The sequence below is a fragment of the Pelodiscus sinensis genome, chromosome 1 (assembly GCF_049634645.1).
Source record: "Pelodiscus sinensis isolate JC-2024 chromosome 1, ASM4963464v1, whole genome shotgun sequence".
NCBI classification, from domain to species: Eukaryota; Metazoa; Chordata; order Testudines; family Trionychidae; genus Pelodiscus; species Pelodiscus sinensis.
Genome location: NC_134711.1, coordinates 81,929,525 through 81,956,465, shown reverse-complemented (window position 1 = coordinate 81,956,465; position 26,941 = coordinate 81,929,525). Strand labels below are relative to the sequence as shown.

The following is a 26,941-nucleotide window of genomic DNA, read 5'->3' as shown; positions in this document are numbered from 1 at the left end:
ACAGCTGGCAAGTTTTTCCGCAAAATCAGATGATTTTGCGGAAAAACTTGCCAGTCTAGACACAGCCGGGATGTAAAATCCCATTTAATTGGTTAACTGGTTAAACATTAGTTAACCAAGTACAAGGGGGGGCACTCCCCCAGTGGGTTGGAGCGCCCTTCCCATGGTGAACAAGGGCAGCTCTGAGGGAGGGAGAGGCCAGGCCAGACATGGACAGTTGACACATTGAAGCAGCGCCTGCCTGCTGTGTGGTCCTGGCAGGGCTGGAGCAGTTCCCTGCCTGTAGGGAGCTGCTCCAGCCCTTAGGGGTTAACTAGAACGGGTTAAGGCCAAGGGTGAGGCTTACCTGTTAACTTTTTAACCATTCACATCCCTATCCTGTACCTCAGTTTACCAGTGTGCCAAATGGGTGGAATTCCCACTACTATACAGGCTGGAGAAAGGACCTTACCATCCTCAGACAGCAGTATTTCCATTAGCAAACATTAATTACTATTAGATGGAGACAACCAGGCCAAATCAGAAAATGCTCACACAGTTCACATACAGTAAAAATGTCTCTGCGTGTTTGGAGGAGGGAGGCAAGGGGGAAGTGCCTCCTTCTCGGAAGGATGTGTGTAGGGATCTTTTGGAGAGGTACTGCTCCCTTTTCTGGGAAAGGCGTATGCTCCTTCAGGAGAAAGCTCTCTCTCCTTACCATGTGTGTAAAGCAGCTAGTCTGAAGGAGTAGGTCAACTCCTCCTGGAGTGGAGGGAATATTTGGAAAAAGGGTGACGACTCTTCCATATCTGTGTGAGGGAATGTCTTGGTGGGAGCAACACCTTTTCCTGAGTAGAGTGGGATGAGAGAGGGATTGCTTTTGGGGGATGTATAAGGGAAAACCCCTTTCTGGGTGGATGTTTGTGGATGGGTTGGAAGCCCCTTGAAGGGGGTGCGCCTGCTGCGGTTTTGTCTCTGATAAGTCCCTTTCCAGAGGGGACAGAGGTGTGCGCATGGAGGGGGGAGAGCCCCTTTCTGGGGCGGGGGCGTGTGGGAATGGGGAGCTGCCGCTCTCCAAGGTGGGGAGAGGGGACCCTGTCTCCGGGAGGGTTCTGCCTTCGTTCTCTGCCTTACAAAATAGCAACAGTCGGGAGCTGCGCGTCGCTCTCTCGGGCCCGGCGGTGCGGGGCCTCACGGGCGCTGCCACGGCCGCCGCAGACACTAGGTGTCGCCCTGGCCCCGCTCTCGCTTGGCCCCTCCTGGGCTCCAGCTGCCGGTTGCGCTGTCTCCGCGCCAGTCGCTGGGAGCAGGCAGAAGCGTCGCGCCGCAGCCGAGTCCCTGGCAGCCCGTCGCGACCCCAGCCCGCCCGCCCGCGCCGCAACCCCGCTCGCAGGTCGCACCCGCGCCGCGCGGCTCCTTGCCGGGGACCGGCCTGCTCGGGGGCGACTGCCGCAGCGGGGTCGGGAGCCGCGGAGGCGGCGGCAGCGGCTCGGGGAGCAGCCATGTTGGAGAGGGGAGTAAAGTGACTCTCCGCGGCAAGGGAAAGCGGCCGGGGCCCCGCAGCGCCTGGGCGGAGGAAGCGGCTCTCGGGGCGGCGGAGCGAGCGGGACTCGACTCCCGGAGGCGGCTGCGTCCGGCCGCGGCTCCGCGCTTAGCAGGGAGAGGAACCGCCCCCCGGACACCCGGCGCTGCTGGTGAGTTGGGGCTGCCCGATGTCTCCTCTCTCCCCGGGTGGGGGGTCCCGAGCCGGGCCTCGCCCGCGGCAGGGGCAGCCTCGGCACTGCGCGGGGTAAAGCTGGGCCCAGCCGGACGGGAAGGGGGCTGGGCCGGGGCGGGCGAGGCGCTGTCAGAGCTGCGCCGGGGGTGCCCAGGTGCCTACGTGGCTCTGCCCCCCCCCCGGGAATGACCCCAGTGCGGGGGCCACGAGATCCGCCCTGGGTCTGGCCCAGGACAGCGCCGGGGTTACCGCCGCGGGGCCCCCGGCGCCCCTCCTGCGTTTCCGGGATGCGTCTGCAGCAGGCAGGCGGCAGCCGCCGGGGTAGCACCAACGGCCCCGCGGCTGCCCGCAGGAGTCAGATGTGAAGACACTGACTAGGGCGGGCAGTAGGGACGCCGCGGGATCCTGCCCGGCGGTGCGCGGGGGGGAGGGTTGGGAAGCGTGAGTGCTGGTGCTACCGTTTTGAAAATTGAAGGCACAAGCTAGTTAGGCCTGAAGGAAAAGTTGATTGTTACCGTGAATGCCTCGTTCCGTGGCCCTGCTCTGAATTTTATGCGCTCTCTTCTCCTCATGAAAGATGTTGCTCTGTCTGACAGCTCTTCTTCTCTAGCCCCCCCACCCCCCACATATGATAGATGCACTCATGTTGCAGGGTTTTTTCTACTCCTTATTTTTTTCTTGCCTGTACAGTGTTTTGTCCTACGCTTCGGAAACGGTTTACAAATGATAGTTTGTATAAACACTTATTGACCCTGAACGGTTGTGAACTCCCTCTTTCCTTCCCTCCCCTTCCTCTCTGAGATTTGTCATATCATAGATGCGGCTTGAGCAACATAGCATTTTTTCCCCCACAAGAAAGGGGAAACTAGGCATGAATCACACGCGGAAAGTCATCACGTTTTATATAATGGAACTCACTGAAATGCTTCTCAAACACTATTTAGCTGGCCTTGATCCCTTTTATCTCTCTTTTCTGCAACAGTTTGGGTTGCTGGAGATAATTTAAAAGTTGCTCTGAATTTGGTACTGTCCTTGACACCTTGTTTATGACAATTAACAATATTGCCAGTGTTGTGAGGAAAATCAGAAAGAGGCATATCAGACCAGGCCAAAGAATGCCGTTCAGAAAGTCTGCGTGCTTCCTTTACCCCATATTTTATTCAAGAATACAAAGTAGTAAAAAGCCAGAGAAACAAATAAACCACACAACCACCTACCTTGTACTAACTCAGGTTTGAATGATAAATGTTAAGGTAGTTTTTGTTTTTTTTAATTTCACTCATTTGAATTGGAGAATCTCTTTGCCCTGACACAGGAGGTTAAGAGCTTGGATGCTTTCAGGCAGATAAAAGCATTTATAGAAATATGGATTTTGCTACTAAATATGGATTTATTTTTATATAAATATAGTTCATAAAGTAAAGCATCTGATCTGACATAAGCTTTTAAAATATTAGATAAATTGAGATATGCTTTGTTGAAATACCATGTTCTGATTTTGTGACTCCTCTGCATACTTCTGCTGATGACTGGAGTCGCACTGTATTTTGCCTAATTAACTTTAAAATACCAAATATAACTTTAGATATTGAGCTAAGTCTTTATAATTGTTTGTATTTTTTACTTTACTACTTCTATCTATTGTCCTTTTATCACATTAAGCTGGTAGAAGATCATTGAACATTCAGAACCAAAACCATGCTTCTTATTTTGGAGTATCTATTTAAATAACATCGTCTTTTACTGTACCAGGCTGCTGATATAAGATCTTCCATAAGGAGATCATGATATTTAGTTCCCTGTCCAGCAAGCTCTTCTCCACACATGAGCACCAACCACTGCAGAAAGCACTACAATAGTCAGTGAGGCTCTGCTTGGGTACAGACAGAGCTCCACCTGGAGAACCTTGCAGAACTGAACAAAATCATGGGTAGAAAGTAGAGGGTCGTTTAATCTCAGTGGTATGGCATCTTCACTGACCTTTTATTATGTAAACTATTAGGTATAGTCTCTTTGCTAGTAATAAGCAAGTATCTTCAAAATATTCTTGAATGTTCTATTTATAGTTTAACAATGTAGCTGAGATTGATAACAGTTGAGAACAAAATTGCTTTGTTTTCTCACTCTCACTTTAATTTCTCTATAAATCTTAAAGTGAAAAAAGATAGCTGGTTAGTCTAGTTATTAAGAGTTACTATTCTGTGGAGCTATATTGAGGAACGGTGGTATTTCTAGAATAGAATTGTGTAGATTTTTTTAAAAATGGATTATCAAAATTTAAATCCTGCTTATTGCTTAAATTATTGTGTACTGAAAGGAAAAACTTGGCTTTTAGTGTATAATTCACATCTGTTTCAAGTAGTCTTAATAAAATTAGGTCAGTGTAATGTATTTAAACAGTTCAACCTGAAAGTGCACTTTTCAAAATGGAAAAATAAAGGATTTATTCAGAAAAGGATAACCTAGGGAAGGTTTCAATGGATTCACTTATATTAAGCTCTGCTATGCAAATGCTCTTTTTTCCCTTGTTTTCTCTTTTTGGTGAGAATATCAGAAATCATGGTAATTATTATTTTTTAGCTTTTACAAGAACAGCTAAACAACTCTTAAAAGTGCATAGCTAGTACCTTTTGCCCTTAATTTTTAGTTCAAATAGTTTTTAAACGGACGATACAGTGCCCCAAATCAGGATTTATCCTGGAAATACTGTTCCTAGCTTCAATGTTGAGTTGCTGAATTATGGTAAACATTGTGTTTTGTGCTATAAATAATTTAAAAAATGTTTACTTTTTTCCCCCCAACTGTCATTCTCTGCACACTGGATATTTTCTTGACAGGTGTTAACGATGGGTGAGATATATTTAACATAAAAATCTAAGTGCTTGGTTTTATGCTTTTTATGCATATAACACCCCAAACTTTTTGTTGTAATTAGGGACAATTGAGTACCTCTGTATTCTGTGATGCTTATGTTTCTGGTAAAGCCCCATGAGTTTTTATAAATATATTGTAAAAAATTTCTCTACTTAAAAACACTTGATTAAAAACATAATATAAAATGCATTTGGCCAAGAGGTTCCAGGATCTTAACAAAATGTGTCTGTGCTGCTTAGCTGCTGCTTGCCTATGAAGTGAGCTTTGATGACCTGTTGGCCAAAACTTCACATTTACACATGAAGCTATAAATAATCCTCTGTACTTAAGTCAGTACACGTGTCATCTTGACTAAACTCCCTGAATAATAGCTTAGCAAATGTTAGTTTCCTCCTCTCCTGTTGGAGGTGTTAACTTCAAAACTCAGTTGAAACCATTTAAATGAAGAAACTTCTAAACATCAATCTAAGACCAAAACATTAATGGGTCATGGTATTTAACCATTGATGATGTCTCTTGCAATGGGAGGGCAAAGTCCATAATTAAATTCAGCCTGTCAATTCAGTGCACAAGAATAAAAAAAGAATTTCAGCTTCTAGTTAATCTAGTTGTAACAGGAATGTGCTTTTAATCAAAGTAGAGTGTATCCAGCTTGCCTCAAAATAACCTTGATTAGTGGTTCAGTTTATGGTTTTTGAAGAATGCAGTTTCCTTTGCAGGTTCCAAGTGACTACTGAAAGAACTGATAAATGTTAGTTGCTTAATGGAGGTGGTCTTTTAATAAAGTGAAAGCAGAACTGTATTTGGTAAGCTTGGATTGGCAATGAGGGGTAAACTGAAGCAAGCGGGTTGTCTCAAAGGTGATTTTGAATACAGATTGAATATTGCAGCTGCCTCTCCTTTCCCTGGTATATCTATACTTCCCCATAACTTTATTGGAAATCATTACTATTTTGGGGGCAAAGCATGAAGTCATACAAAAATACAGTTTCATTGTTAGAATTGGGGCCAGAGAAAGGTAGTAGATATTTATAGAGCTTAAGGCAAGAAGAGTCTGCTAGATCATCTAGTCTGATCTCCTGTGTGTCACATCCAGCATTGTCACGCTAAACCCAATGACCAACGTTAGACCAAAGTATCACAGCTCACATGAGACTAGATTATTATGTGCCACAGGCAGTAATAGGAGATACTGAGGTGCACTGATGCTCTTAGTCTGGAAGCATAGTATGCTATTTAAATGGAATGATGGAAATTAGAGATAGAAAAGACCATTTATGTCATTTAATCATCCACTTGCCAATATAGGATTCTTGCCCTGTACTTTCCATTGCATAGGTCAGTTACATTATGAAGCGCTTAATTCATAGGGCTCTGCCAGATCTTTGGAGATGATACTTTTTCCCAGGGTCCAAATACTGTATGAGAGAGAGAACCATCAACACAAAATTCTCTGCCACATTTAGGGGGGTTGAATTCTAACACATTCTTTTTACACGATTAGAAAACTTGGATCAATATAGAACAGCATATTAATATAGGGCTTGACAAATGACAAAAGAGCTTGGAGGAACTGATCTGAGGATTTAGAAAATCTCTAGGTGGTATGGTCACTGGGCCTAAGGCCTGGGAAGTAAAGGAGAGAGAATTGTCTACCTACCATAATCTGAAAAGTAAAAAAACATGTATTTTAAATGGGAGTGCAGTTGGGCATAATAGAAGGAAATTATGCAAGGGAAAACTTGATGAACATTAGGAAAGTTTCGAAACAAAAATATTTTGGGGGTCTTGCTAAAAACATACTATACCTCTTCATGGGTCTTTGTTATAACTTCTTTATTTCCAATGTGGATGAAAACACATTGTACTATAATTGTTCTGGGAACATGCTGATCTTGAAGGTGGCTGGTCTTTTTTAGAAAGATATTTGGCTTTGTCAGTTATGAAACAGGTTTTTTTTGTTTTGTTTTTTGTTTTGCAAGAGAAGTACAAAAACTAATGCAATGAACAGAACAGTTAAATACAATTATTGATATTGTGATAAAGGAATGCTAGCATACAAACCTATTGATTTATGCTTTTAGATTTCCCTTTTTCTACTGTAAATAGGCCTTAATAGATGTAGTTTAGATTTTTTCTTATGTTCTCCTTTCTTTTGTTTTACTTTTAATCCACTCTTTGCAATTATACTCTGACTCACAGCCTCTCTTGGTCTTTTCAAATACTGGTAGAACAGTTACAATCTCTTGTCATATTCCCCTCACTCAGCTGATGTACAGCTGTTATGAACACATGTAGGCTCTTTTCCTGAATTTACATATTTTCTTAATGTGACATTAATAATGTCAATGAGAATATTTACATGCTTAAAGTTAAGTATGTGTATAAGTGTTTACAAAATCATGGCCTTTGCTTTTCAGGGAAATTTGCAGTGTGTCCTACACTAAAATACAACACTTCAAATGTCTGTAATCTAGACAGTGTTTATTCAGAAACTGATTTCTTCAAGCATTTTGTTGCTCTTCTCTGAATTGTTTGATTTTTTTGATAGTAAGGTACCCTCATCTGTTTATGTATTTTATTAAATTTAAACCCCAAATGTGTCAATAAAATAACCTTTAGGAACCTCAACAACACCTGAAGTGTACATTAGTGGGGTTGCCAGGTTGTTGTCAGCTACAAGTCTCACTAAGGAACAGGATGATTAATCCATATCCACCTATGTTTAATGTGTAGGGAAAAGAGTTGCCATATCATTAGTGATTTCTATCTGAATGACATATATTGAAGGTATCATATTGCCATTACTAAAGAATTCTTGGAATTTCAAAAAAATATAGATGAGGTTTTCTAATTTAAAATGTGTTGTAGCCTGCACAGGGGAATTATATGTTAGATTTTATTCTGATAAAGAAGAATTGATCACAGAACTAAAAATTAGTGGCTGCTTAGGTGCAAGAGATCATGATTTGATAACGTTTGTTGTATAAAAATACAATCAAGTCCAAATCTATAATATATACATTTAGTTCATTAAAGCTGAAAACAACCAAGAATCAAATCAAATGGGAGAATGATAATTGGATACTGTTTAAGAACATTTCACCAGAGGCCAAAAAAGCTGCACTTGAGAGAGTGCATAAAAACATAGCCTGGCTTAGAGGAGAAATGAAGGCAACTATGTACAAGCAAATAGGAGTAAATGATAATTGATAGCAGTGAATATTAATTAGAAGATAGGAACTGAAAAAAACGGATTAGGGATGCAAAAACACACACAGACCTGGAAGAAAACAAACTCATTATTGACCAAAATTTACAGGCAACACAGAGGTTGGGGAAGCTTTAAATAATGAAGAGGGCAAGTCACTGATGTCAAATGATCCAGATTGTGCTGTGCCCATCTTAGAAAGCAAAGGTTTCAATGTTTTATTTATGGCAGGGGTGGGAAACTTTTTTGGGGTTGGGGGCCACTGACCCACAGAAAATCAGTTGGGGACTGCACAAGTGAGAACCATTTCCTCCAAAAACCCCAAACCCTCACTAATGTGGTCCCCAGCTGAGACACCTCACTCCTCTGATGCTGCAGCCTCATGGGGTGAGAGGAAGGGACTGGGAGGACTGAGGTTCAGGGCTTCCCATAGACCAGATTTACTTTTCTGGGAACTGGATTTTATGGGCCCCCTTAGGCTCTGGGGTAGGGACAAAAATGAGGGGTTCGGTGTGTGAGTCAGGGCTGCCAGCAAGTGGGATAGGGAAGTACAGGATCTGGGAGGGAGGTAGGGTGCAGAAGCAGGCTGGGAATAGGGTGTCTGGCCCTGTGGAGAGAGAGGAGGAAGGGAGGGTGTAGTGTGTGGCCAGGAGGGTGGGTGGCAGGAGCAACAGTGGATGCAGGAGCAGGGTGGTGGTAGGGTGTCTGGCCAGACGGGAGGGTGCAGGAACAAGGGAGGGTATCAGAGTAAGCTGGGGGTGCATAGTCTTGGTGGGGGGAGGAGAGTGAGTGAGGGGGACTGAAGTGTGGGGGTCTGGGCATGCGGTGGAATGCTTACCTGGCTTTGCACCCCGTTGCAGCAACTGATGCGGCCACATGGTCCTGAGCTGGCCCTGGATGTGTTGCGGCCACACAGGCTTGGGCCAGCCCCGGGGGTCAGAGGTGCTATGGCCACGAGGTCCTGGGTCAGCCCTAGACTGAGTGGCTGCGGCAGTGTTGCCTCTGGGGCCAGCCCGGAACTGTGTGGTCTCAATAGAGGCGCCTTTGGCCTCTGGAGTGGTCAGAGGCCGGAGGTGATGCTGCTGTGGCCATGCAGTCTTTGGCCGGATCCGGAGATGCTGCTGAGGAGCCTCAACCTGAGTGCTGCCTCCTTCCACTGCAGCTTTAACCTGCTGTGGGAAAGAGGGAGGACCCTTCAGCAGCTGTGTGGGGGAGGAGGAAAGGGGCTGAGCTCCCACCCTGCATGCTGCTGAAAATCAGCTCGCATTTCACTTAGGTAGGCGTGCCATAGGTTGCCAACACCTGGCCTGTGTTATGCAGAAGGTCAGTATAGATTGTGGTCTTCATAATCAGTGGAAAAAATAACATAACTTCCAAGAAGAATAAAATGCTAGTATTCTAGCTTCACATTAACTCAGCAGCTAGTAAAACATAGCAACTGTAATATATCTTCAGTATCCTCTCCCCGTGTCTGTTCTCCCCTCTCCCTCTGCCCCAGCCCCAAACTCTGTTAAATGGCTTCCAGGCATGCTGCAAAGACCATTACTTTTTCTGTCTACACTTGTATTCAACATCTCTTAATACAAATGTGTTATTTTGGATGAAAGGAAAGAATAAGTCCTAGTGTGGGCTCTTGCCCGAGAATGCCGACCTATCTTAACTGTTCTTTTGCTGTGCCTTAGAGGATTATTCTCAGTGGTTTGAGGTGGGATTCTGCTGCTGCAGTCATAGTTGTATTCTTTTTCTTTTTGAATGACATCACATTGCAAGATAGCATCTAAATTGCTGTACACAATAACAATAATTAATTTCTAATTAATTCACACCCACAATTCTTTTTCCCTTGTATGCTAAATAGCACTTTTTCATGTTGAATTTAATTTTATTCCTCACTCAAATTTCTAACCCCTCAAAGTTCTTTTACGTACTTTGTCTATCTACACTTGTGTTCAACATCTCTTAGTTCATCAACGTTCTTGTAAACTGGAGGGATTCCAGCCTACCTTCAGAACAAATCCACATAAGTTATATGGAGTCAGAATGTACCCCCTAGATATCCCTAATCTTAGGGGAGAGAGCAGAAAATGACATGGTCCCTTCCTAACACAGGCACCTGATATGGGCTGGGGCAGGGGTGGACAATCATTTTAATGCGGGGGGGGACTTAATTAATTTTGATACGTGGTCAAGGGCTGACTCCACCTCCTGGAAGGGGCAGGACTGGGGACTCGCCTGTCCCCCAGAGTTGTCTGGGGCTGGAGGCTTTGAACTAAAAACACAGCAGAGGGTTTATGGCTCCCTGCTCCACTGCTAATGCATTACCTGGCAGCCACCCAAAGTTGCTGCTGCTATTTAAATGGCTCGTAGCTCCAGCCCCTGCCAGGACAGTGCTGGGACCAGGAGCCTTCAGGCATTTCAATAGGATCCTGACGCCTGAGCCATCACCTGGAAATTCAGTGGCATGGGCAGCAGGATATAAACAGAAAGTGGCCAGATGCAGTCCGTGGGTTGGATCAAAGTGTTTGCCAAGCACTGTGCCCAGCCCTGGGCTGGCGACTGGGACTAAAATACTGTTTAATCAGTTAATAACTGAAGTGAGGGCAGTTAACCATTCTCATCCCTACTGGAAACAAATAATGCTCCCCCAAAAGGTGCCTGCATTGCTGTTGGGTAGGAATAAAGGAAAGGTAATGAAGCTGGGATGGAAGGGGACTTCTGCAGCCTGTAGAATCCCAGGATTAGATTCTCAGTTGGTACATATTTGTCATGGCTCCTTTAAAGTCCATTGAAGATAGTCACAGTTCAGCTCATCTGCATCTGTATTTCCCTTCATGGTTTATCAAGGGCACCCACTCTGGGCTTCCAGCTTCCCAGCCATTGCCTTTCTGAGTGGAGACCTGTACGTCTCTTCCTTTAGAATATGATATTTCCAGGCTACATAATTCACTGCCTTCACTGTGTAATTCCAACACACACAGGTTGCCCATGGATACCCATTTGCTTTCTCTTTAGAGATGGTTAATTGGTGTAATTGCTACAGTTTTAAGGTACCACACACCACTTTCTGTACAAACTTACTTTATTCATTACAGAGAAATGTATTTAAAAATATGAAATAACCTAAGCGCATGCATAAATTCACCAGAATTAACCCAAAGCCTTACATTAATTCTGTCAATAGTCTTTCAACTCCAAGAGGATTTTTTTGTGGTCACAGCTCTGAACAAGCATTTGGTCCTTTCAGCCCTACCCTAAAGATTGGGAGCCCTCAGTGGACCAGAAATCCTATTAGTTTGCTGGCTCAGGAAAAAGGACATGAGCCAGGTTAACATGGCTGACATGAGCCAGCTACGTAGCCCAAAATCCTTTGTCTTTTGATATCTGGAGAATTCAGTTTAATCTAGTATATACATATCTCTTGAGGTGACTTCAAAGGACTGATAATGGAGGAAGTACTTAGCATCCCCACTCCCTATTAGAGAAGGAACATACAGTGCCACAACTTATACACAATTCAATTTTTAATACAATGTAACCCAAAAGTATCAACTCTAAATCAATTAAGATTTAACTTAATTCAGTAAAGTTCATTTTGGATATTGCAGGAAATTGTTAGTCTGTTACAAAGACAATTTACACCAACTGAAGGCATGCCCCCAACTGTTCCTACTGATGATGTTTCTTTATCTCACAGCTGCTTCTTTTTTCAGCAGCTGTCCCTTCTGCTCCTGCCTTTTCCAGGAGTCCTTCATATGCCATGATGCTTGTGAGGGAGTCTAAGTATCCATCATACCGGGTACAGGACTCCTGTTTATGAATTATATCCTGCTTCCAAATTTTTAAAAACATATAACAGACTTGTTCGCTTAAAAAGAAAACACAACAAAGTGAAAGGATGGGATGCACCAGTCCAAGGCTCAGGATGCCTTCATTATGTTTTGAACTTGTACAACTGCACTAAAACATAACTGAGTTGAGAGCCTGCATGTTTCCTGTGGACGTGTGTGAATGGGGTTTACAAAATGGGTTTGAGAAAATCAGCAGTATGAAATATCTTGTAAGACCTGTTATAAAAATAAAAGGACAGTTTCCTGAATAGTTGTTGACATAAAATATAAAGTGTAACTCTAAAGAGATGACAGTATTTTAGTAAGCTAACTATTAACAGTTTTAGATGAAGTCATGATAAAATTAAACCATTCAAAATATCCAAGAACTAAAAAGTATTTGCTCTCAGTTTTATTTGGTAAAATTCTGATGTAGAGCTCATATCTTCTTCTTATAAATATTTCCGAAAGTTTGTTTGTTTGTTTGTCCTGAAAGATCTCAGAAACGGTACGAGCTAGAAACATCAAATTTTGAACGGATACTACTGATTTCCTAACATAAATAACTGCTTTGGTTATATCTCAAAATCAGTTTCCCCCTCCCCCCCGGTTCCCTCAGAGCCCCACTGATAATTGGGCCCACTGATAATTAACTTAGATCTCCGAAACGGTAAGAGCTAGAAACACCAAATTTTCAATGTATACTACTGATTTCCTAACTTAAATAACTGCATTGGTTATATCTTGAAATTGGGGCCCACAGAGCCCCAATTGAGCCCCCAGAGCTCCAATGGGACCACTAATTAGCTTTTAGTAGCGCCTGATCATAGGCATTTGCTGGACTCTTCTGTTAAGTGTATCACATAAACTGCAACTACGAGATCCTTTCGCTATGATATAAGAAAAAGTATTTCTAATAAAATGTTATTTTAACATAATTTATGTAGTTAATTCACCACGCCTTTTGTTAGCAAGAAATGAGTTACATGTAAATGCGTTTTCTAAGCACATCACTAGCTATGTTAATTTCTTAAAATCACATATAAAAGAAAAGTATTTCCAATAAAATATGCTATGTTATTGTCATTGATGTAGGTCATTTATCACACCTTTTATTATATGTTCCCTGGGCGATGCTGGGTATTTCTGCTAGTATAACATAAACCACAAATCGTTTAAAATATTTTGATCTGCTTTAGTTATGCAGTCTGGATATGGCTAATGTGACATTATCCAGGCTACAGGATGGACTGATGAACAGCTGTGTTCCCTCAGTTTTCCAACCTGGCAGGTCTTTTATACTGCTTTGCTATAAGAGCTACTGCTTCTGGTCTGCCCACACATAGTTTCCAGCATGTATATTACTCTCAGTTGTATTGTACAGTAGAGTTAACAAACACAAGAGTTAACTGATTAACTGGTTAACAGGCAAGATACGGCCTGCGCTTGTGCCCCCAGCCAGTTGAGACTTGGGGGAGGGGGAGCACACAAAGTCTCTTCCTACCACTGGGGGTGCCTGACACCAGAGGGAACTGCCAGCTGTTCAAAACGGCCCGCAGGCCAATTAGGGCCTGGGGTTGGTGGAGCAGATGAAGTCTCCTTCCTCCACCAGTGGCATGGCGCCACATGCCCCTGGCAAGGCAGGAGAGACCTCCTGTGCTCCTCCGCCCTATGGGAGAGTGCACAGTCTTCTCTCCTTCCCCCCCCCCTCCCACACATGGTGCTTAGAGGGAACCGCCCCTTCTGACTGTGGCCCCACCTTTTTCGCCTAAGGCCCTGCCCCTTCCAGGACCAGCCCATAACATTATCAACATAAGTGAAGTGGCCCCACTACAAAAATTGTTGCCCATCCTTGTACTATACGGTACTGTGGTTAAATGTGAACTGCAATAAAGGGACAGTTTTAAAAAAAGGATTGACAACGTAATGAAACCATCTATTCTTGTTTTGTTTACATTAATATTATTAAAAGCAGCATTTTTGTTTTGTGTAGTAAAGTTTTAAAGCAGTATTAAATCAAGGTTCAGTTGTGAACTTTTGAAACCTTTTGTTCAGAGTTACAAATATTTCAGAATTATGAACGTCTTCCATTCCCAAAGTATTCGTAAGTCTGAGGTTGTGCTGTATGAGTGTTACAGCCAGACACTCTTGAATTACACTGCAGAACAATGCCAGGAAATTTCCAGTCCCAGACGTCCCCAGAAATGTACATCTTGTACTGCCTAGCTCTCTCCATATCTATACAAACTCATACAAAATACAGCATTTTAATAATAGAAAATGATATGCACAATTCCTAGTATTCCAAATGGAGCTCCCCAAACACTTCAGTTCAAACATGCTACTGTATTTTTGATTTTAAAAATGAAAGAAATGCATTAACTACAGAAACATTAATTTTGTAGCGACAAGTATTTTACTATATATTTGATAGTTTGTTTTTTCAAGAACTCCTCCTAAACAGAGCTAGGACCACCAAATTGAGTATATATCTTCTGCCTTATCATAACTTAAAGCAAAGTAAGGATTTGATTGTGTCAGAAAAATGGGATGTTCCTGGAATGGGATTGCTTCTTAGAGAACCATACAGAATAGACAGAATCACCAGGCAGGTGAAAGGGGCTAGCTGGGGGTGCCCTACCTCCATCTGAGATTACCTGAGCCTTCCACCCCTACGTGCTATTTAGGGAGAGCATGAGGACTGAAGTCTCCCACCTCTCAATTTGTTTGGGAACATTTCTGGCAATTTCCTTAAGTCAGGGAGCAAGGGGAAAGTGTGCAGTTTGCTGCATTCCTCACTCAGGCTGGGGAGTACAGGGGGCAGGTGAACCTAGACCTTCCCCAGCTGGGGGACATGTGTCCCTCCACATGCTGTGCCTGTTGGAGCTGCAGAGGCCATGGAGAAGCAGTTCTCACTAGAGATGTAGTAGTGTAGTTGATTAACCGATAAGCAAAAGCTTACAGAATAATGCTGTAGACTACATGCATCCCCACCCTGCCAGTAAATTTATTAGCAGGCTGGCCAGCAGCCTGTCTCTGTCCTGGCTTACAATGGGTCCAAGACTTACCCCCACTGCAGCTCTGCATTTAAACTGTTATTAGGAGCTAGGTGGGCAGCCCGGCTCAGTTCTGGCTCATGCTGGGTCCAGGAGTTCAGATGCTGTATCAGAGGCAGCAGTGTGGGACGACAGGCAGCCAGTCTGCAAGGGGAGCTGGTATTTAAACTGGTTCCACTCACAGACCAGCTCCTGCCTGGCATGCCCTGCGGCTGCCTCTCTTACGGGGGCAGCCGTGGAGAGTGGCATGGAGCTCCTTGGGAATGGGGCCAGAGTACACTGCCTGCCGTCCCTGGGGACTATAGAATAGTTGAGCAACCAATAAGAATTAATGAGGTTACTTGACTATTCAACTAACCGATATTTAACATCCATAGTTTTCACCTGAACCCAAGCTGCTGTGATGAAAGTGTGGGAGTAGTCTTCTGTTCCTACCGTAGCTTGCATACTGAACATTTAATCCTCAGCCCTGCCCCCAGCAATGATTTAAATGAGTAATAGAGTTAAGGACCTGAGCAACACCAGGTAAATCTTCTAGTGAAGCATAAAAGTCAAAATTGTTTACAATAATAAAAGTAAAACACAACTAATGCGTAACTTACAAGCTAAGTGAATTCAAAGTAAGGATTTCAGCAGTCTTATTGGCTGAATTTTTTTAGTCAGCATTCCTCCCAATCCAATATTGCCCTATTGGTAGAGGGAAAGGGGGAGAGCGTTTGAGGCTGTGTTTATTTCCCTTCTTACAGTTTTCTCTTCTTTGAAAATCACCTCCAATCAGCCACATATTGTTTCTTTGTCAAGAATTAGATCTTTGCATAAACTTGTTTTCTGCTGAAGAAAGACAATTTAGCTTGGCGTTGATCCATTTGATTTTGTTAACAACCAACTGAGTTGTCAGCTAACCTTTTGTCTCAGGGAACTGGCGTGTTTACTGTTTTCCAGACTTGGAACATGTTTTAATAATATCATACAATACAATCTTATATCTTTACATACAATGCTGCTACACGTCTTTTACTGTGACATTAGTGCTCAGCAAATTATGAGTTTTCAACTGATACTTCACAAGGCATACTTTATATAAAATGTATCAAAGTTCTCCTGTAAAAGAAACGAACATAAGGATATAAACTGTGTGTCAGCCTGTGGCAGCAAACCTCCCAGCACAAGTCAACAGACTCAGACTAGTTGGGCTCAAGCTACTGCTCTAAATATAGCTATTTAGACAGCACTTTGAAGCTGCAGCTTGGACTGTGAAGCTAACCTCCCTCCATAAGCTTCAGAGCCTGAGCTCAAGCCTGAGCTACAGCTTTGAAGCATTCTCTGCTCAGCTATTTTTAGAGCACTACTATGAGTCCTATGAACCCAAGTCTGATATGGGCTGGGAGGCTTCCTGTTGCAGGCTACGTATATGTATTCTATGATAAGACTTTTAGTACTTAATAGAACTTCCATTGGTTAGTGTGCCTTGCATATAGTTGAGTATATTGAATCATAGAATACTAGAACTGGAAGGGACCTTGAGAGGTCATTGAGTCCAGTCCCCTGCCCTCACTGCAGGACCAAGCACCGTTTAGACCATCCCTGATAGATTTCTATCTAACCTGTTCTTAAATATCTCCAGAGATGGGGACTCTACAACCTAGTTATCCAATTTATTCCACTATTTAACAACTTTGACTGTTAAAAAGTTTTTCCTAATGTCCAACCTAAATTTCCCTTGCTGCTATTTAAGCCCATTGCTTCTTGTCCTATTCTCAGAGGCCAACGGGAACAATTTTTCTCTCTCCACCTTATGACACCTTTTTAGATACTGAACAACTGCTATCATGTCCTCTTTCAGTCTTCTCCTTTCCAAACTAAACAAGCCCAGTTCTTTCAGTCTTCCCTCATAGCTCATGTTTTCTAGACCTTTAATCATTCTTGTTGCTCTTCTCTGGACTTTCTCCAATTTCTCCACATCTTTCTTGAAATGTGGTACCCAGAACTGGACACAATATTCCAACTGAGGCCTAATCAGCACAGAGTAGAGCGGAAGAATGTTTTTTATCATTAAAATGATAAACTCTATTTGATAACTTATCACTATAAGATTTTGAAAATTAATTTGCGTATGCTGAAGTGAAGCTGAATACTTAATTTGAAATTCATTAATAAAACTAATAAACATGCTGCCAAACCTTTTAGAAAAGGTAGCGGTCATACAACTTATACTGGAAAAAATATCCACTAAATCTTCCTCTGTCCTTAAGTTTATGGCATTGTAAGAATGAATTGGCCATTGCTTCCATCTATATCAGGTTTTAGTTGCAGCAAAAAGTAACTAGGGATGTGAAGTGGTAATGATTTACTGTTACCTGGGAGCAGTCCTCCTGTAGCAGATGGGCTGGGAGCTGGCAGACCTCCCCCTGCTGCCATTTCCACCTCCCCTCCAGTGTGAGGCTGACGACTCCCAGCCTATGTGAGATGGGAGCCAGCAGCCAGTCTGCAGCAACCCCTGCCCACCACCACTTTAATTAGTAAACAAGTTAAGCTTAACTTTTAACTGGTTAACTAATTAAACGAGATTTTACATCCCTAAGTAACATGATATTTAAATAATTGAATAGGAGGGAAATTTCATTCTCAAATACGATACACAAATTAAAGATTCATCATAAATCTTTAACTATTTTAAACTGTGAAGTAATTATTTTTATTGCTGTTAAGGGTTTCCCAAATAAATGCACAATGGATCTGCTGGTGTCCCTTCTCCCTGTTCATATTCCTCCAGGACAAGGGAACCCAAGCAGAGGCCTGTAGTGCCTATTCCACCTTGACAAGGTTTTTATTCTGCACTTGTGTGTATGGAACCTAACTCTATTATAACTGGGCTTGTACTAATCTATCTTTAAATAGCCATTTTTAGAAAGTATTTTAAATGTGGTTCCATTACTTAGTAGAAGCCCAGTATAGATGATACTCCAATCACAGAATTTGACTCTGGGGTCTGAAATGAGCGAAGCTAGAAACAAGGTTTTTAAGTACCTCGGTTATTTTGACAAACAAGAATTTCTGTTCTTGGAACAAATCTTTTATAAGTCTGTTGTATTTAAAAAATGATTGGGTTTAGCTATATTTGTAACCAGAAGAATTCCAATCAGTCTTTCTCTAATAAAATTAGTGGCAGAGTAACTAATCCATAGTTATTTCTTTAATTATAAATCTCATGCAAAGATGGATGGGGAAGTCAGCTATGTAGTACAAATTGAATATCTCTGGTCCAGCAACTTCCATCATACCGCAGGGCCATGGATGTTTCTTGACTAGAAAGCCCCAGCAGCAGAGTTTGCCAGGAGCTTGGAGCGGAGGAGCCAGTCGGTGGAGTTAGAGGGGCACCGGAGCCTGCAGCCCTCAAGCAGGAAAGCTGGCATGGGAGCCGAAGCTTGTAGGGCCATGGAGCTGACAGGCCTGCCAGGGACCCAGGTGCTCATGGGGCAAGCAGGGCTGTGAGGGTGGCAAGGCTGCTGCAACTCTTAAGACCAGGAAGCTTAGGCGAGGAGCCTAGCAGAGAGGTTGCACTCACCCCCTCAACCTTGCCTGGTCCAGCAAACTCCTTTGTCCAGGACTAGTCAGGTCCTGAGGGTGCTGGACCAGGGAAAGTCCAGCCTGTAGTATTAAATATAAAGAACAAAGTTTTCATGTTCTAAAAATATTCAGAATATTTTGCTGTTTTAAAGTCCTTTAAAGATCAGTAACATGACTGTTTAGATTCTTATTTTGATCTCACATGAAAGAAAATATAGCAAGGACTTCATGATAATTCAAATTATGGTAAGTAAATTGATCCCTGTGTAGCTTCTTTAAACTTAACTCAAACCCGTTTACTTTTAAATACTGCTGGCAAATGGCATCAGATAATTATTTAAGTGCATTAATATAGTAGTTAGGAAAATACTAGAATGGCAGTCTTGAAACTGAAATCCTCTGTCAAAGAACAGGTTTATTTTGTATATACACATTAATAGGGCTAGGCTCCTCCCCACCCATATGTTGTCTATTAACCCAGTCCTTCTGGGGCCATTTTCTGGGGGTTTTAGTAGTTAATGTTCGATTTGATTATTGGTGACTTTGTTGATATTTCCAATTGTGGTGGTGATTCTTGAGAGACACGCAGACTCTTTGCTAACTATGAACTAAAATTAAACTATCAGTTTGTTTTCACATAGTTTAAGCAATAATGCCTAATAAACATCAACATTTAGGACTTTTGTATCTAATGGCAGATATTAGCTTTCTAATGTCATCAGTCATTTAAACATTCTTTTCCCATGAAATCCTGCAAAAGGTTTGGTCAGAACAACTTCGTTACATAAGAAAAGCGGGGGAGGGAGAGATGAAATGTTTCTGGAGAGAAGATAAATCTCTCTTACACATGTGGAGATTAAAATGAGAATATTATAGATGCATTTTATTCTTGTCACCTTTTTTTACTAAAACCTGATCATAAAAAATTCTATCTGTACATATGAATGTGCATACAGAGAAAAGTCATTCGTAAAAAAACCAGCTTGGCCAGTTAGACAGCTTTCAAGAAACTGAATAACCCAAAGGCGGGTATGTCTTGAAATCTGTATGCGGAAGCTTTATTTTCTGTGAGCCTTCATATTTTTACCAATTATCTGGTAAGTTAATTATAGGTATAGTGATGGAGTGGGCAACTCAATTATAGGTATAGTGATGGAGTGGATCAGAAACATGGACCATCTGTGCAAGCCAAGAAAAACAACTTAGCTCTTTCCATCTCCGTTGCTCACGCAAAATTTTGAACATCAAATGGCAAGATAAAGTCCCGAATGAGAAAGTATTAGAAAGAGCTGGAATGTTAAGCATGGGAGCCATTCTGCATAGCAGAAGGCTACAGTGGCTGGGTCATGTGAAGAGAATGGATGATAACCGCATCCCAAAGAACATTTTGTACAGAGAACTGGCAGAGTGAACAAGACCAAAAGGTCGCTCTAAACTCCATTTCAAGGACTACTGCAAAGCTGCTTTGGTAAAGTTTCAGACAGACATTGATAGTTGGGAAAACTTAGCAATTGGTAGAAATACCTGATGTCAATACCTCCGCCAAGGACAAAAGCACTACAAGACTTTGGCAGAAAACCAGAACAAGAAAAGAATGAAGAGGAAAGAACAGGTGATAACAACTAACAGTATTACAGCATGGAGCTGTACCTACTGTAGCTGAACATGCCTTTCTTGCATTGGTCTATTGAGCCACACAAAACATTGCAAAAAGTGACCAGTTTAATGCTGCATCCCACCGTCTTTTGAGACATATGGAGGCCATACAGTGATGGAGTAGAGGATTTGGCTATAGCTATTAGAAAAGAGAAGGTTAAGGCCCAAGTTCTGCAAAAATTTATGCACATGCTTAATTTTAAGCTCATAGATATATATTTGCAATGCTAGAGAATAGGAAAGGATTTAATTGAGTTGTGTAAAACTCCATAGGGAACTAAAGAAGATGAATGTAACAAAGCTGACTTTGAAAATTAATAATGCCTAAAAACTAAAGCACATGAGCTGAAACTGAGATGACCAAATAGGAAGAGTTTAGAAGAACTTCCTTTATGAAAAACCTGAATAGAATATACAGAAGAGTCTCGATTATCCGACCTTCCTTTATCCGACATTCTGTGTTATCTGACCTACTTGTGGCTGCCCAAGGCAATTGTGTGGGCGGCAGAGCCAGCAGAGCGGAGCGCAGAAGGGAAGGCGCTGGGCAGTGAGGAGACAAAGGTGGTGAGAGAAGGAGGAGGAGGAAGCCAGGGCCATGCAGCAGGATGCCGGAGCCCATATTCCCCTGCCCCCTGAAGGTCGCGGGGTGCCCCTATCTCCCCCAGCCCGTCTGGCCAGCCGTGCTGCCTCCGACCACTCTTATCTCCCCCAGACAATTGCGCTGCCCCCGACCTCCCTTATCTCTCCTGGCCAGTCGTGCTGCCCCGCAGCTGGCCAGGAGAGATAGGGCAGGTCAGGGGCAGCGTGGCTTCCCATGAAGCAGCCGAGCATCTGCAGAGTGGCAGCTGACAGGGAAAATACCTTGGACCCCGCAAGGTATTTTCCGTATTATCCGACATTACGATTATCCGACCATCCTTCAGTCCTGTTTAGGTCGGATAATCGAGACTCTACTGCAATAGAAAGTAAACAACTGAAATTTCCACTGTGGCCATATTCCAAAGGAATACAGTGGACAGCTTATACTATGTAATATTCCTTTTTCTGAACAAAAGATCAGATCTAGAGTAGGGATGTAAGCAACTAGTAGTCAAGTAGTAACTCGACTAGTCGCTCCCCCTCCCCGCTGCTCTATCAGAGAGTGGCAGTGGGAGGAAGGAGAGCAGGAGCTGGGCTGGGGGCAGGTTAAAAGCCGGTTCCACCAAACACCGTCTCTGCTGGGGGAAGGGAGAGATAGGTGCAGCGGGGAAACTGAACTAGTCCTCACTCGTGCTGATGCTGACTTATACGCCTCTTCCTTTGAAATGTGCAAGAGCCACAGGCAGCTCTTGTACATTTCAAAGGCAGAGGCGCAGCAGGATAGTGAACATCCCCTTTATCCACTAATCGAGTAGTCGATGGAAATTCCATTGACTACTCAATTGATTAATCAAAATGTAACATCCCTAATCTGAAGGTGGATGTAGGAATTTTTTCAGTATTGGATTCATCCAGAGTTAAAGTGGGATCTCAATTATAATCCTTCAAATTAAACAGTTTCTGAAAATTACTCCTTTAGGTCTATAATCCAGTGAACAAAATACACAGTTGAAAGTAAAAGTTCAGTGAGCCAGTATAGAAGTTTAGGATTCTTCATGGTATTTTGTTACCTTTGTCCAGAGGCTGGATTTATTATGGCAATGACGAAGCCAAGTATTTAAAAGCTTAAACTATTTACCTTCAGGATTAAACAAGATAAACAGCTTATGGTGCTCCCATTTGCAATGGTCTGAGACTGCAGCTTGTAATAAAGGAATAATATCAGGGAATGCAGTTAGTTTTTTAAAGTAAGGGGCTAAGTTCAATGCTATACATATATATGGCTCGACAAATCAGTGAATCTACTTGCCCGTGGCGAGTAGATTTCAGCTGGTTGCCCCATTCACTGGCGGCACGCACATGCACAGTGCGGGTCTTGCGCATGCGTAGAGCGGGGCTAGTGAGTAGATTTCGCCGCGGTTTGTCAAGTCGTGTGTGTGTGTGTGCGCGTGTGCATGTATATGTATGTATGTATAAATAAATTAAAAAATAAAAACCTTGACATATAGTCTGGAAACTCATCTGAAATTGCTGATCTGTTAGCTCCCCCCACAGTAGATTTAGGGTACTAAGAAAAGGAACTGAATGTGAAACTATTTTTCTTCTTTGTGTGAAGCCGGGGAAAAGCAGCATACTTATCAATTATTTTGGCCGTTAAGATGATGCCTTCCTTTTAAAATTATGTACTTAGAATATCATCAGCAAATAGTTGATAGTTTTTAGTAAACTTTAATCATCACACTTTATGCAATGTGGTATATTTATTAAGTGTGATAATTTTAAGAGCTTTTAAAACAATATCCTGCTTCTGCTGAAATCAATGAGAGTTGTGCAGTGTGCTTAAATAACAGGTTTGGGCACTCAGTTTAATATTTGGATTAATTCAGAAAGTGAATTCACTAGTAAAAATAATTTGTAGTTATAATTTACAAGTCATAGATTATTTAAATTCTTAAATTTCACAAGGACAGCATATCTATTGGTGTTTTCAGTTGTAACAACTCATTTTCAAGGCCCTGTTCCTATGAAGATTGAAGTGTATACTTAATTTTAGGTTAATATTAATCACTGATTATTGATGGGACTACTCACTGTGCATAAAGTAACATGTACATGACTCATTGCAGGATTGTGGCCATAATGTGGACCACTCAACAATTCTTTCAAATTTCACAAAACCCTTTTGTAATCTAAATCCAAACAGTGATTTTCTTTTATATTATGTGCTTAGGTGGTGGAAAGGATCCAGAAAGTTAATTTATCTATCATAGTCCATATAACTTCTTACTTTAATTACTCGAGTAGATTTTTATTGTTGTGATTATTATTATTTTGGGATACAACAAAGTTTTTTCTTTTACGTGTCAGTCAATTTTCATGTTTAACAATTTTGTCTAAGATATTCAGAAATAAGTAGTGATTTGAGTGTCTCAATTTTTGTACGCCCAATGTCAAAATCCTTGAGGGTATCTGATTTTAAGGGGCTGAGTTCTAAGCACTTTATGAAAATTGGGCACCTTCATAGGATGTTATCCTTTGAATGACTAGAAATGGCAATAATAATCAGTAATGACTTTTGGAAGTCTTGATATAAAAGAGTTAAAAAAAAAAAAGTTGTACTCTGAGAAATGATTCCAAATATGGTGGTGTTCCATATTTTTGTCATGACAACTCTGGCTCAAATATGCCAGTTCTGGAGACTGACTGACTCTGGGACCCCATCCGAGTTCTTATTGTGCATCATAGTCAGTAAAAGAAATTGTGCATTATAGATTTTCTTAAGTCTTTTCTACCCCAGAGGGCTGTATCATTAAAGTGGTTCTACATCCCTAAGGTAGATACAGATATTTTATTTCTGTAGGGATAGGAAGTATCTGTGCTGATATGTCACCTTTATACTGGCATAACTGTCTGTTTTTAACTTTTACTGGTGTAAGTACTTTAGTTTAAAAAAAATCACACCTTAGCTGAAATAGTGATACTGGTAACACTTTGAAGTCTAGACCAAGCCTAACTGATAACTGTGCAACCTTAATATCTTCAAAGTGGTTACACAGATGTAACTGGCCTTACTTCACAAACTATAAAAGAAATAAGTAGTTTTGTTGATAATGCACTAGGGATGTGAAATGTTTACCATCAAACTGGCTAACCGGTAAGCATCACCTTAAACTTGTAATGCTTATAGGTTTTTTTTAACCGCAGGGGCTGGAGCAACTCCCTGTCCTCCTTCCCCACGAGGCCCATTGCAGGCAGGGACTAGCAGGCAGGGACGAGAGTTGCCAGGTGTCCAGTTTTGAACTGGACAGTCCAGTATTTGAGCTTTCTGTTCGGGAAACAAATTGAGAATATATAAATGAGAAAATATAAATGTCCGGTATTTTCTAAATAAGATGTAATGTAGATTGTGATGTGTAATGTCAAGCGTGTCCGGTATTTTTGTTGAAACCATCTGGCAACCCTAGCAGGGAGTGGCTATGGTCGGCTGGAGCAACTCCTGTCAGTGGCAGGCTCAGCCAGGTCCCCTTGGCTGCAGGTTACATGTTAGCTCCCCAGAAGAGGGCCTGACAGGAGCTGGCAGTCCGGCTCCTGGGAGGCAGCTTCTGTGCGGCAGGGAAGCTTCTTCCCTGGGAGCGTGTAGCCTCTGAAATTTTCTATTTAACTTTTTACATCCTGCCAATGCACTGTAGGGAATGGAATCAAATATATTCTCTCAGTGCTAGGTTGACTGTGTAGAGCTGCCAGGGTACTGTATTAGAAACCTTTGTCACTAACAAAGCACATATTAGTGTAACTAGGCCTTAGGAGGAAAACTCTTTCATTAAGAAAATTCCATTGTTACATAATTGTATTTGTAAATAGAACCACACCTTAAGGTAGTGAGTGTATTTAGCATCAGTTATTTTTGTTCTTCAGTGACTTAAAGTGAATACAAGATTGTGGAATTTTTTCAAGTGTCCTTGATAAGTATAGGTTGTACCTCTTTAATCCGTGAATCTCTGGTCCGGCAATATCAGTGGTTCAGTAAGGCCACAGATGTTTCTGGACCACGAGAGCCTAGGGGCAGGGAGATCTGGCCTGCTGCCGGCCACTTCTGAGGTGCAGCATAGTCTGTGGTGCCAGGACAGGCAGGTAACCTGCCTTAGCACTCCCATTGGTCACCTGACCCCCCCTTCAGCAACCAAGACCCAGTGCCTGACATTCGAGGACCCAGGACTGGGTTGCGACTCGCAGTTTGAAATCTACTGCAGTATGCACGAGTCTCACTTCTTTTGGTTGATGCTTGTATTTAGTGGACTGTACCTATCATATGTATTCATGATCATTTAGATGGAGGTGCTTCCTCAGTTTACCCAGCCAAATAATAAAGAGCTTTTTATTACTAGGAACAAAAACTTGAATTTGATTTTGTATTTCATGGGTAATTGATATAGAATGAAGAATGTAAGAGTGAAGTGTGTTTTGGTAGCTTGTCACTGTTGTAACAATCGTTTATTAGCCAGTCCAACCTTAAGTTAGATCGAAAATATATGACTAATCTATATCAAATAGGAAACATTTAGTATGAAATATAAGGACAATCAAGTGTCTTTAAAAAATACTTAAAATGGATGCATGCTGTTTGACTTCTAGAAAATATTGGAATTACTTAGGAAACATGTTATTTATCAACTAGAAGATTTACCAGGCATTGCTTGGGTCCTTACTTCAAATTTTGTTTTTCTTCATTTAAATCATTCTTCTGGGGTGGGACTGGAGATGAGGGGTTCATATGCAGGCTGCCCTGGGGAGAGAGGACATCCCCAGCCCTTTCTCACTGGAGCTGTTGTGAGCCAGGTGAGAAGCACCTGTCCTTGGCTGCTGCAGCTGCAGTGAGCATAGCTGGGGGAGGGGTGCATGTCTTGCAATTGGGGGACACACTGACACCCAGTCATATAGGCACACAAACAGATAAATGCTCTGAAATGTAATAGATAGCTGTCCCTTTCTCCACTCCTGCCCCCTGCTGGCCCAATGGGGTTATAGCTGTCCCAGTCACAATCTCTGGCCCCTTGCTGCCCCTCTGTGATCATTCTGCAGTATAACTACCCCTCTTGCCAGACCCCTCCCTTTCTATTTTATGGGAAACAGTTGAATTCCAGGCACATCCCGTTATCCTGGCACAGTCAAACCTTGATTTTGCTTTTAGTTATAAGAGGAAGTTGCATACTAAATTTGGTGGTCCGAGCTCTTTCGGTTTAGGAGTTCTTGAACAAACAGATTCACAGGTGGACAGACAAATAGACAAATGCACATTTCTAAAATATATAGTAAGGTATCCTGGGTCTAGACTTTAATATCAATTTTCTTACATGTTTAAACACAGGTACATAAAATTACTATTTTAATAAATGCTCACTTTGTTTTTCAAATATTGACTAACCTTTTGAAGTGTTAAAATAAAGTTTTGGAATGTGGTTTACTCCAAAAGTATATAAAAACTTTCAGATGCTTATTTCCTTAGAGTAATATTCAGATATTGTGAAAGGAGATGACAATAGCAATTTTATAGCACAGCAAAGTTTATGCATAACTAGGGCCCCACCAGATTTACAGCCATGCAAAATGCGTCACAGACCATGTAATCTGGAATTTTGTGCACTTTTAGCCTGTACTATATACATTTCACAGGAGAAGACCAGCATTTCTTAAGTTGAGGGTCCTGACCTGAAAAGGGAGTTGCTGGGGGATCACAAGGTTATATTAGAATGCCCATTGTATTACCATCCTTAGTTCTGTGTTGCTTTTACAGTTGGGCAACTGGAGAGTGGTTGTTGTAGTGTTGGCCGTGGGCCCAGCTCTGAAGGCAGCATCCTGCCAGCAGTAGCATAGAAGGGGGGGCATACCATACCCATGTAGTCCTTACTTTTGTACTGCTACTTTCAGAGCTAGGTGGCCGGAGAGTGGCGGCCACTGACTAACAGTTCAGCTCTGCAGGAAGCAGTGCAGAAATAAGGGTTGCAATACCATACCATGCCACCCTTACTGCTGCTGACGGTAACTCTGCCTTCAGAGCTGGATTCCAGGCCAGCAGCCGCCACGCTCCAACTGCCCAGCACCGAGGACAATACTGCAACTCCCATATGATGATCTTTTGACTCCCCTTCTCCCCCCCCCCCCCCCCCCGCCTTCCCCCCATAACTCTTTGTTGGGTCAGGATCTCTACAATTACAACGCTCTGAAATTTCAGACTTAAATATGTGAAACCATAAAATTTACCCTTTTAAAAATCCTATAACCATGACAGTTACTAAAATAGACCATGAATTTGGTAGGGCCCTATGTATAACAAATAAAAGGTAAAAATCCCATAATTTTGCATTTTTCCCACATACAGGAGCTCATTCTCTAAGCTATTTCTGCAGTTATTTGCATGGAACACTTCTTTGTGCTTTGTTAATGCATATTGTGCATGGTATGAATGCATGTCCAGAAT

At 42.2% G+C, this 26,941-nt stretch overlaps 1 protein-coding gene across 1 annotated transcript in view; it reads left to right on the top strand.

Moving 5' to 3' along the window:
- The first annotated feature begins 1,068 nt into the window (after nucleotides 1–1,068).
- The window catches only part of CDK17 (cyclin dependent kinase 17), a 169,539-nt gene continuing 143,666 nt past the window's right edge, over nucleotides 1,069–26,941 (top strand). Inside the window, exon 1 of the mRNA XM_075933731.1 lies at nucleotides 1,069–1,673. The gene's annotated coding sequence lies outside the window, so the exon portion shown is untranslated. The remainder of the gene's footprint in view (nucleotides 1,674–26,941) is intronic.